The sequence below is a fragment of the Eriocheir sinensis genome, chromosome 16 (genome assembly GCF_024679095.1).
Source record: "Eriocheir sinensis breed Jianghai 21 chromosome 16, ASM2467909v1, whole genome shotgun sequence".
Classification (NCBI taxonomy): Eukaryota; Metazoa; Arthropoda; class Malacostraca; order Decapoda; family Varunidae; genus Eriocheir; species Eriocheir sinensis.
The window spans coordinates 7794143-7806642 of record NC_066524.1 but is presented as its reverse complement, the minus strand read 5'-3'; the positions used below and the strand labels follow the sequence as shown (position 1 = coordinate 7806642).

General features: G+C 46.0%; 1 non-coding gene across 1 annotated transcript; it reads left to right on the top strand.

Annotated features, from left to right (window-relative positions):
• Positions 1-7774: 7774 nt before the first annotated feature.
• Positions 7775-7846, top strand: Trnad-guc (transfer RNA aspartic acid (anticodon GUC)). Its single transcript has one exon. It is a non-coding gene; the product is annotated as a tRNA-Asp (tRNA).
• Positions 7847-12500: the final 4654 nt, after the last annotated feature.

The window sequence follows — 12500 nt, the reverse complement described above, 5'->3', positions numbered from 1 at the left end:
AGAAAGGAAGGAAGAAATGGAGGAAGGAAGGAAGGGAGGGAGGGAGGGAGGGAAGGAGGGAGATAAAGGAGGAGGAAGAGGAAACGTAGAGAAGGAAAGAAAAGAAATAAAGGAATAAATAAAAAAAATAAGAGATAAAAAGAAAAACAAAGAAAAAAAAGGACAGAAGGGAATGAAAGAGAAATGAAAGGAACACACACACACACACACACACACACACACACACGCACACACACCTCCCTCCTCCTCCTCCTCCTCCTCCTCCTCCTCGACCACAACAGTGACGCGCGCGAGTCATTAATATTCACAGATTTATCGTTCAGAAACTCTCTCTCTCTCTCTGTCTTCCTTTTACATTCTTTTCCCATTTTCCTACTTCTCTCTCTCTAAATTCTAGCCATTATTTTCAGTTACAGATATTCTGAGAGAGAGAGATAGAGAGAGAGAGAGAGAGAGAGAGAGAGAGAGAGAGAGAGAATGACCTCTTACTCAATAGACTACAAGGGGAGGGAAAAATTACTTTTCTCCCTTCCTCCTTTTTCCTTTTCTCCCTCCCTCCCTCTCTCCCTCCTTCCCTCCCTCTCTCCCATCCATGTCCTCAGCTGATAAACTAAATACGCCATCATCTCTCTCTCTCTCTCTCTCTCTCTCTCTCTCATCGAATTTCACACCATTACTAAACTGATTTTTGAGATGAGATAAATCGTTCGCTTTAGAAGGGAGAGAAAGAGACGGAGGGAAGGGAGGAAGGGAGGGAAGAGAAGGGAGGGAGAAGAGACCGGGAGAGAGGAAGGAAGAGAGAAACAAGGAGGAGGAGGAGGAGTGGGAGGAGGAAGAAGGAAAGGAGGGGAGGAAAAGGGTTAAAAAATACGAAAGTAGGAGGAAAGGAAAGGAAGAGAGAGAGAGAGAGAGAGTTATAAGTATTTCCGATCAGGCGTGAAAACCACTCTACTGATTGCCTTGGTGTTACTTATAATTCTCTCTCTCTCTCTCTCTCTCTCTCTCTGTATCTTTATTTTAACATTATTCTTCCAGTATCTAGCATTCTCTCTCTCTCTCTCTCGACATCACTTTTTTGCTTTCATTTTCTCCTCAGTACATGAATAATCTCTCTCTCTCTCTCTCTCCTCTCTCGACATCACTTTTTTGCTTTCATTTTCTCAGTATGAATAATCTCTCTCCTCTCTCTCTCCATCACCTTTTTGCTTTCATTTTCCTCTCAGTATGAATAATCTCTCTCTCTCTCTCTCTCCCTCTGAGCGTCGCTGCGGATTAAGTCGTCACCGGAATAAGGCAATGACGCCTCCCTAACTACTTCCCAAACTATTTGTTTCTTCCTTCCTCCTTCCCTTCCTCACTCTCCCTTCCTTCCCTCCCTCCCTTTATTCTCCCTTCCCTCTCTTCCCTTCCTCCTTCTTCCTTCCTCTCCTTCTCCTCTTCCTTCCTCTTGTTCTTCTCCTTCCTCTTCTTCATGTTTGGTCTCACTTTTCTTTCCCTTCCATTGCTTTCCCTTTCCTTCCTTCCTTTTTGCTTCTTCTTTCCTTTCCCTTTCCTCCTCATTTCTCTTCTGTCCTTCCCCTTTTCTTTTCTCCTTCCTTTCTCTTCTCTTTCCTTTCCCTTCCTCCCTTTCTCTTCTCTTTCCCTTCCTTTTCTTTCCTCCCTTCCCTCCTCTCTCCATCCATTTATTTTACCTCTCCCCTTTCTCTCTTTATCCACTTCCTTCTCTTTCTCTTCTCATTCCTTTCCTTCCTTCCTTCCATCCATTCCTTTTCCCCCCTTCAATTCCTTCCTTTCACTTCCTCCCTCTCCTTTCTCCTTCCTTCGCTTCTCCTTCCTCCCCCTTCCAGGCGTTCTTCCCTCCTTCCTTCCCTCCTCCTCCCTTCATGTATAGGATGATGGAGAGCTGATGAAGGAGAGAAGGAGAGGGAGAGGAAGGAGGGAGAGAGAGGGAGGAGAGAGTGATTTATGGAGGAACTCTACTCCCTTTCAGAGGCGTAACCTCACTTATATGAGAGAGAGAGAGAGAGAGAGAAGAGAGAGAGAGAGAGAGGAGCAGATAGATGGGTTTCTGGTGAATAATTCTTTTCATAGCATCACCTCTCTCTCTCTCTCTCTCTCTCTCTCAGGGCTGAAAGGAAGGAACGGATAGAGATAGATGGAGAGATAGACACATAGGCGCAATCTCTCTCTCTCTCTCTCCTAGTGTGACAGTGGTAATATATCAACTGTGTGACCAATGGATTAACTAACACTGCAAAGATTGCCTAAACCCGTGGGAATCCTCTCTCTCTCTCAAAATTAATATGATCGAGATGAAAATAACTTCTACTAATGCAACTATCTACTACCAATACTACTACAACTACAACAACAACTACTACATTACTACTACAACTAAAAATCAAGAATGAGAATAAGAATCTCTCTCTCTCTCTCTCTCTCTCTCTCTCTCTCTCTCTCAATCAATGCCATGGGGCCATAAATAACGATTGGCTGTCATTAATACCACAACTAACTGTCTTCTCCTCCTCCTCCTCCTCCTCCTCTTACTGCTCTTTCTCTGCCATAACTTAGCCACGGAGATCCTAAATACTGAACCCTTCCCCCCTCTCCCCCCCCTCTCCCTCCCTCCCTTTCTCTCTCTCAGTATTGATAAGTGGTCGACTCCACACACACACACACACACACACAATATATGAGTGGCATTGCAAACTTTAAGATACCACCACTGCCATTTACACCACCATCATCACCACCACCACCACCACCACTTCACCAAAATCACCACTACTACTACCTCACCTCCTCCATCACCACTCACCATCACCACCTCCTCCATCACCACCACTCACCACCTCCATCACCATCAGCAACTTCATCAACATTCACTACACCCTTAATTTCACCCTCACCATCACCACCACCAATTAACACCATCAGCAACTTCATCACCACCATCACCATCACCACCATAGCAACCATCATCATACTTTAGCGGCCATTTTACTACTACTACTACTTACTACTACTAAAATAATAAGAATATAAGAATCTGGTCTGTCAGCTCTCTCTCTCTCTCTCTCTCCATTCACATTTTTTTACGGCTGTGATTAGGTTATGATGTTGTTACAAGAGGAGGAGGAGGAAGAGGAGGAGGAGGAGGAGGAGGAGGAGGAAGAGGAGGAGGAGGAGGAGGATTTAGCCCCATCCCATCTCATCACTTCTTGATACAATTTGGAAGATGAAAACAACACACGACATCTCTCTCTCCTGCGCAATGTGTGTGCGTGCGTGCGTGGGTGGGTGGCTGGAAACAAATGGTGGCTTGGTGGTGGTGTGATGGTGGTGGTCGGTGGTAGTAGTGTGATCAGGGGAAAATAATAAACCAGAGAGGAAAAAGGAGGGAAGGGGGAACAGGGAGAGGAAAAGGATGGAGGAAGGGAGGAATAAGGGAAGAGGAGGAGGAGGAGGAGGAGGAGAGAAAACCATGAGATAAAGAAAGGAAGGAGAGAGAGAGGAAAGGAATATGAGGAGGAGGAAGGGAGGAAGATGGGGGGAGGGAGGGAGGAGGAGGAGGAGGAGGAGAGTGAGGAGGCCAGTCAAGTAGGGAAAGGAAGAGAGAAAGAGGAAAGGAAGAAGGAAGAAGGAAAATGAAGAGGAGAGGAGAGGGAAGAAAAGGGTGGAGGAAGGAGGAAGAAGGAGAAGGAGAAAGAGGAGAAGGAATAAGGGAGATGGAAGAAAAAAAAAGGTGGAGGAAGGGAGGAAGAAGGGAGAAGGCGAGAAAGAGGAGAAGGGAATAAGGGAGATGGAAGAAAAGGGTGGAGGAAGGGAGGAAGAAGGGAGAAGAAGGCGAGAAAGAGAAGGGAATAAGGGAGATGGAAGAAAAGGGTGGAGGAAGGGAGGAAGAAGGGAGAAGGCGAGAAAGAGAGGAAGGGAATAAGGGAGATGGAAGAAAAGGGTGGAGGAAGGGAGGAAGAAGGGAGGAGGAGGCGAGAAAGAGAAGAAGGGAATAAGGGAGATGGAAGAAAAGGGTGGAGGAAGGGAGGAAGAAGGGAGGAGGAGGCGAGAAAGAGAAGAAGAAGGGAATAAGGGAGATGGAAGAAAAAGGTGGAGGAAGGGAGGAAGAAGGGAGGTGGAGGCCAGAAAGAGAAGAAGAAGGGAATAAGGGAGATGGAAGAAAAGGGTGGAGGAAGGGAGGAAGAAGGGAGGAGGCGAAAGAGAAGAAGGAATAAGGGAGATGGAAGAAAAGGGTGGAGGAAGGAGGAGGAGGCAGAGAAGAAGAAGGGAATAAGGAGATGGAAAAGAAAAGGGAGGAAGAAGGGAGGTGGAGGCCAGAAAGAGAAGAAGAAGGGAATAAGGGAGATGGAAGAAAAGGGTGGAGGAAGGGAGGAAGAAGGGAGGAGGAGGCGAGAGAGGAGAAGGGAATAAGGGAGATGGAAGAAAGGAAGGGCGAAGAAAAGGGTGGAAGAAGGGAGGAAGAAGGGAAGAGGAGGAGAGAAAGAGGAAAGGAAGAAGGAATAAGGAAAATGAGAAGGAGAGGAGAGGGGAAGAAAAGGGAGGAGGAGGAGAGAAAGAGGAGAGGAAGAAGGGAATAAGGAAATAAGGGAGGAGGGAGGTGAGGGAGAACAAAGAGGAATGGAAAGGGAGATAAAGACCGATAAGGCAGAACAGGAATTGACCACTTACCACTTTACTATTAACGTCTAAGAAATAAAATAGTATCAGAAACAGGGCAAGGATAGTCAGTCAGGCATCTCCACTCATTACTAGCTTTATTAGTACCTTAAGAAACCAGATAGTTACAGTAGTAATTAATAATGTACCTCAATGCAATACAAACAGGGTGATCTAATTACTGTGCCTTAAATGAGTGTTCTACGAGGGTTAATTTCACATACTCAATAAATCTAAGTCTATGTCCATGGCTGAATAAATGGATAATACTTGAATATTTGTGTTAAAGGCTTACAGTGATCAATATTCTTACTTATACATATACCAGCAATCAATATTTTTACCCATACATATACCTAAGGCTTTCCAGTAGGTACATGTAGAGACACTGTTTTCATATGTAAAGATCATTGTATTAGTGCCAACATTTTAGGGAAGGGAAAGAAAGGGAAGGGAAGGGAAGGAAAGGAAAGGGGAGGGAAAAAGATCTATTGGGAAGAATGTACGGAATGAAAAGGATTATTTCATTGGCATTTTTCCTCATATATATACGCTATCAATGCCGTATGTAAAGCAAGGGCATTTACCTCCCCTGGTAACCTTCGGACAGTCTACCTTTACATGGCCATTCTATAAAGCTGTTACGTTTACCTGAAGGATGTCGATTGTTGCGTCATCACCTCAGTCTATATTCCTTGCCATATGTAAAGCAAAGTTATTTACCTCCCCAGGCAGCCTTATAGGACACAAGGGGTTACAGTCCTACACATAGGGCCATTTTAGAACTGACACGTTTACCTGAAGGCTGTCGATTGTTGCGTCATCACCTCAGTCTTTATTCCTTGCTTGCTACCCTTGTGAACTCAGGCAGTGGAGGTCCAAATCACATGCTTGGTCCGGTCCTTACTCAGCGTCTATATACTCCACCGTGCAGCTGAATTTCGTGGTGGCGCTATTCACACGTAGAGACATCAGGTTCTGGCCCGGCAGTCTGCAGGAGGAGGGATGACAGGGAGAAGGTTAGAGTCATACTATGGTTCAGATTCTATTACGTATCGGTCTCCCATACGACTATTTCCCAGGACCACATAGAAGATTAACCGGGTTTTCATGTGTGTTCTTTTTCCGTTCAAGATGCAGAAGGCGTGTAAGTGAGCCATATTTCCCAAGGCCCGGGTTTACATAGGTGTTCTTTTTCCTTTCAAGATGCAGAAGGCGTGTGAGTCATATTTCCCCAGGCCCGGGTTTACATAGGTGTTCTTTTTCCGTTCAAGATGCAGAAGGCGTGTAAGTGAGTCATATTTCCCAAGGCTCGGGTTTACATAGGTGTTCTTTTTCCGTTCAAGATGCAGAAGCCAAGTAGAACCACCACTAGCATCACAAAACAGCCCATTAAACTCCCTACAGCAACTTCTATATACGAGAGGCTTTTCAAACGGGGGAACTGAACCGCCGATATGTTGAAAAATACCCATTATATATTCCTAAGCACTTTGATACCACCACTAAGACAACCACTCACATAACAGGTCACAGTAACTACTCACCCTTGGTGCTATCGAGGAGCTGAGTGCCGCAGTAGTGCTCCATGTCGTGGCAATGAAGTAGAGGCAGTCCGAGTGCACTTCTGCTTCCTGGGCGGCTTCAGGCTGAACTCTTGGAAGGTGACATTGGTCCTGCCCTCACCAGGCTGTCGGGGAACCAGGTCGCTGTCAGTGCATGGTAATGGGAGTAAGAGAAATAGAGAAAGTAAAAAAGAGGAAAAAGAAAGTTAAAGAAATGGAATAACATGAAGGAGAGAGAGAGAGAGAGAGAGAGAGAGAGAGAGAGAGAGAGAGAGAGAGAGAGAGAGAGAGAGAGAGAGAGAGAGAGAGAGAGAGAGTTCAACATATAATACTGAATAAAGAAGAGAAACAGAAAGAAAGTAAAAGAAGGAAAACGCAAAAGTTAAAGAAAGAGAAAATGGAGAATAAAGAAATAAAATAAACGAGAAAGAGAAAGAAGAAAAAAAAAATACAATGCAAAAGAAAGTAAGCGGTGACCTTATCTCCTTTGACCTTGTTCAGCGTCTATAAAGGTCATTTATTTTACTGTTATTTTCGTTTACTGACCTAAAGCTTCCCTTCCGTAAAAAAAAAAAAAAAAAAATTAATAAAATAAAAATAAATAAAACGTTACTAATATTAACACAGGAGAAGGAGGAAGAGGAGGAGGAGGCAGGGTAGGTAAAGGAATGAGAGAAAGAAAGGAGAATAGGGAATGAGGATACAGTGGAGGAAGGAGAAGGAGGAAGAGGAGGAGGAGGCAGTGAGGTAGGTAAAGGAAGGAGAGAAGAAGAAAGGAGAATAGGGAATGAGGATATGGTGGCGGAAGGGAGGAGGAGGCGGAGGCGGCAGTGAGGTAGGTAAAGGAAGGAGAGAAAGAAGAAAGGATAAAAGGGAATGAGGAAATGGTGGAGGAAGGGAGGAGGAGGAGGCAGTGAGGTAGGAAAACGAAGGAGAGAAAGAAGAAAGGAGAATAGAGGAAATGAGGAGGAGGAGGAGGAGGAGGCAGTGAGGTAGGTAAAGGAAGGAGAGAAAGAAAGAAAGGAGAATAGGGAATGAGGAAATGGTGGAGGGAGGGAGGAGGAGGGAGGAGGAGAGGAGGCCCTGAAGTAGAGAAGAGATTGTCCTACCACGAGACGCCAGTTGCAGACATAGGGCGCCTGGAAGCTGTGGTCCGGTATGGTGAGGTGGCATTGACGGCACCACACCCCGCACACCAGTTTCGGGGCCTAACAGCTAGCCCATCCGATCCACCTGCCTCCTGCCATGGCCCTGGTGCAGGAAGGTGAAGATGACCACGTCCTCCACTGTGTTGTAGCTGACTGGGCTGGTGCCAGAATCTATACCGTTTTGGGTCATGATAAGGACGTGTTAGGGACAGGACCGTAACATGTATGCTGGAATGATTGATGTATAGATGACTTAGAAAAGAGAGAGAGGGAGGGAAGAGAAGAGAAGAAAAGGAGGAGGAGGAGGAGGAGAAGGAGCACGATTAGAGAAAGATAGGAAGTTGAGGAAGAGAAAATAAGCGAGGGAGGGAGTGAAGGGGAAGAAAGTCCTCGGTAGTATAGTGGTTAGTATCCCCGCCTGTCACGCGGGAGACCGGGGTTCGATTCCCCGCCGGGGAGGTTCAAACATTTCGGTCTCGTCTACACGGCCACGCGAAGGGCTCCTTTACTGACGCCGCCTCGCCACCTCTTGTTAGCAGAGACGGGTGTGTTAGAGGCGTGTTTAGGCCTGGTTTACTCCCAGCCCAACCTGCATGGCCTCCTACCGTGTCAGTGCAGACATTGAAAAACTACCTTTCCCTAAACGTGATTGGCTTCCCCATGTCCTCAGGATCACTTCATGGTCAAACTTGTCCAAGCACCCCGTGTTCGGGCTGTCCATGTGTACTGTGATGGCTCTGTTGATGGCAGCAGGTCAGGCTGCGGCGTTTTATCCGGGATTACGCTTCCCTACCCAGTACACTGACATTGAGGTTACCAGGCGGCTGCCAGGGTACCTGTCCTCGACCTGGGCTGAGCTGTATGCCATCCTTGAGGTCTCCACACAGTAGCAGCTTGCAATGAAAATGTCTACTTGTTTGTCGATAGCTAGGCTGCATTACATGAACTTGTGTCCTCCTTCCTACTGACTGTGATCTTGTAACTCAGTGCCTGACTGCCGTCCGTGCCCTTGAGGCAGCAGGTGCCACGGTCCACTTCACTCACTGGGTGCCCTCCATGTGGGCATCCAGCTCAATGAGAAGGCAGACTGCCTTGCGCCAAGCCCTTCAGGATGACACAGTGGACCCTGGCACTGAATATACGCTTAGCTATGTTAAGAATAAACTTAGGCATTATTTCCGTGATAGCATTGCCACCAACTTAGACACTGCTGTGACACTGGCAGCGCCAGCAGCCTCCACTATGTTGGTGTCTCCCAGCACAGTGTTTACTCCCTATGGGCGACACAGTGCCCCTCAGGATGTGGTAGCAATGCACTTAGGCTAGGCTGCTAGGTACTACTGGGAGGTTAGTCTGGTATCTGCTGCACGCTATGTGCCAGGCCGAGGGGCCCCACACTGCAACACTATGTCATGGAATGCCCTCTCATTGCTAAGTTTAAACCACGGGACTGTCTTGACCCGACCCAAACAATTTGTTGGCTCCTGAACCATGATGTCCTCCCTGCTATCCTCAAAGAACATCCTTAGTTTGCAGTGTGTGGCAGCCTGAACTACTGCCGTGCTATACATGCCTGTGATTTCTGCAGTATTCTACTTTAAGGACTATTTACTCTATCTCTGTATTCATTCCCATCTAGTGCTTGGGCAGTGTCCTTCTCCGTCTCCACATTTTATTTTCTTATTGACTAGGGGCAGGTACCGCCTTGTTGTGCATTCATTCCTACCATTGTATCTTTTTAGTTTCATAAAAGTCTTCCCACATGTATTACTAGTTGTATAATCACACTTGTCCTGCCTGGGGTTGGGATGGCATGTTCCTCCCTTCTCCTTGTTGTTTACTCCGCAACAATAAACTATCAATCAATCAGGAGAGGAGAGAGAGATTATCCTGAAGGACGAGACGAGGCTGCGAGCAGCTGTCGTCCTCAAGTCGCCAAATGAGCTGAGACTTGGAGGCCAAAATGGTGAGGTGGTCGTCTGGTGGTGGTGGTGGTGTTAGTGAGTAGGTGATGTAATAGTGATAAGGGAGAGGAGAGAGAGAGAGAGAGAGAGAGAGAGAGAGAGAGAGAGAGAGAGAGAGAGAGAGAGAGAGAGAGATGAAAATCAGGACCACAGACCCCATGGTCCAGACTAGGTGGTCTGTCCTTAGGCCTAAGTGATTCTACATTAATCAGATGGCTCCAAACGTTGCATTTCAACTCTAGTTAATATTAAGTTCAAGGAAGTGACAGTCGAGCTTGTTTTAAAGGAGTCAATCGTGTTACACTGGATTACTGAAGGTGAGAGAGAGAGAGAGAGAGAGAGAGAGAGAGAGAGAGAGAGACGTCTTCTCTCTCTCTCTCTCTCTCTCTCTCTCTCTCTCTCTCTCTCTCTCTCTCTCTCTCTCTCTCTCTCTCTCTCTCTCTCTCTCACACACACACACACAGTTCCTGATTCCTGTGATGGACACCGAAGAAGGATCTCCAGTCCTCAGTCAGAGTCAGGGGCGTTGAGGATGACGTTGAGGGTCTCGCTGGGGAGGATGGTGACGTCCCCGGCCTCCCCGCACCGCCCTACGAACACGTCCCTTGTGCCTGGAGGGGAGGAGGAAGGGGAGGGGTCAGGGAAGAACAGGGACGAGGAGGAGGAGGAGGAGGAGGAGGAGGAGAAAGAAGAGGAGTAGGAGGAGGCAAATTTATAAAGATGAGATAGTATTGGAGGAAAATGCCGTCTCTCTCTCACAAACACACACGTAAAATAGTCTGCTGAGATCTATGGTGTGTGTGTGTGTGTGTGTGCATTTATCTTTGGTCTAATTCGATCTTTTACCTGCTATTTTGAGGTCAGGTGAGTTGATTGTGAGGCCGTCAGCAGAACCAACCAGCACAGCACCACCACTTGCCTGATCTGTACATTATTATTATTATTATTATTATTATTATGTATGTATTTTCTTTGTTTATTTACACTATTATTTTCATGCTAATCTATTTTCCTGTTCTGTTGATCCCTGAGAGAGAGAGAGAGAGAGAGAGAGAGAGAGAGAGAGAGAGAGAGAGAGAGAGAGAGAGAAGAGAGAGAGAGCACCATATAACATTAGTTTACCTTGCATATTGAGTTAACGCTTGATAAGAGACAGTAAGAAAGACGAGTGAGAGAGATAGAGAGAGAGAGAGAGTGAGAGAGAGAGAGAGAGAGACCACCAGATAGCATTAGTTTCCCCTTACATATTGATAACGCTTTATAAGAGACAGGAAGAAAGACGAATGAGAGAGAGAGAGAGAGAGAGAGAGAGAGAGAGAGAGAGAGAGAGAGAGAGAGAGAGAGAGAGAGAGAGAGAGAGAGAGAGAGACAGGTGTTGAGGGCCAGGTATATCCACAGGTGTCCCAAACATGCTCCAAGGTATTATGAGGCAAAGGTGGCTTATTAAAGGGCAAAGATCTACCTTGACACTGGACAGCAGCTGCAGGTGTGAAAAGACTGTACAGGTGTTTCATAAGTGTTAGAAAGTATTGGCATTGTTAGACGCTTTCCAAGTCCCACATTAACTATTTCCAAAGACCAAACAAGAGATCAGTCAGGCTCTAATGTGATTTTTTTTAGGGTTCATGGTACAGAAGAAGGGTCAAACTACCACTAGGGTCATAAAACTACCCTGGAAATGCCTAAACTCAACGAAAGCCTTGTCAAATGTGTGTTCTCTTAGGTTCTGGAGGTACAGTAGAAGGGTCAACCACCACCAGGGTCATACAACTACCTGGAAATGCCAAAAACTCTGATGAAAAGCCTTGTCAAATGTGTTATCTTAGGTTCAGGGTACAGTAGAATGGTCAAAATACCACCAGGGTCATAAAACTACCCCTGAAATGCATAAAACTCTGACGAAAGCCTTGTCAAATGTGTGTTTCTAAGTTCGCAGTACAGGGGAAGGGTCAAACTAACACCAGGGTCATAAAACTACCCCTGGAAATGCCTAAAACTCCAACGAAAGCCTTGTCAAATGTGTTTTCTCCTAGGTTCAGGGTACAGTCGAGGGTCAATCTACCACCAGGGTCTTTGAACTACCTGGCAATGCCAACAACTCTGACGAGAGCCTTGTCAAATGTGTGTTATCTTAGGTTCAGGGTACAGTAGAATGGTCAAATACCACCAGGGTCATAAAAACTACCCTGAAATGCCTAAACTCTGACGAAAGCCTTTGTCAAATGTGTGTTCTCTAAGGTTCGTAGGGTACAGAGGAAGGTCAAAATCCACCAGGGTCATCAAACCACCCCTGGAAATGCCTAAAACTCCGACAGAAAGTTCCTATGTCAAATGTGTACTCTCTTAGGTTCAGGGTACAGTAGAATAATCAAACTTTTTTTTACGTTGTTGCCTAGGGTCATAAGGCAACTACCAGTGAGGGCTGATGAAATCGGCCAAAGGCTTCTTCCAAATTGAAAGCCTGATGGTCAGCCCAATGTGATTCTTAGGTTGAGCAGGGTACAGTTTAAAGTGGTCAAATACCACCAGGTCATAAAACTACCCCTGAATGCTCAAGAACTCGTTCTTGATTCAAAGCCTTCCTCAGTGAGTTCCATCACGCAGTGAATGTAAAAAGTTCTCTTTAGGTTCAGGGTACAGTAGAATGGTCAGGCCACCACCAGGGGTCATAAAACTACCCTTGGAAATGCCTAAAACTCCGACAAGAGCCTTGTCAAATGTGTGTTCTCTAGGTTCATGAGGGTACAGTAGAATGGTCAAACTACTACCAGGTCATCAGCTACCCTGGAAATGCCTAAAACTCCTACGAAAAGCCTTGTCAAATGTGTGTCTAACTTAGGTTCAGGGTTACAGTAGAAAGGTCAAATACCACCAGGGTCATAAAACTACCACTTGAAATGCCTAAAACTCCGATGAGAGCCTTGTCAAATGTGTTGTTTCTAAGTTCACAGTAATAGAGGAAGGGTCAAACTAACACTCAGGGATCACCAAACCATTACCCCCCTGAAATGCTTCTAAAACTCCTACGAGCCTTTCCACATGTGTTTGTAAGTTTATGGTACAGAGGAAGGGCCAAACTACCACCCAGGATCATAAAACTACCCCTTGAAATGGCTAAAACTCCGACGAAAGCCTTGTCAAATATGTGC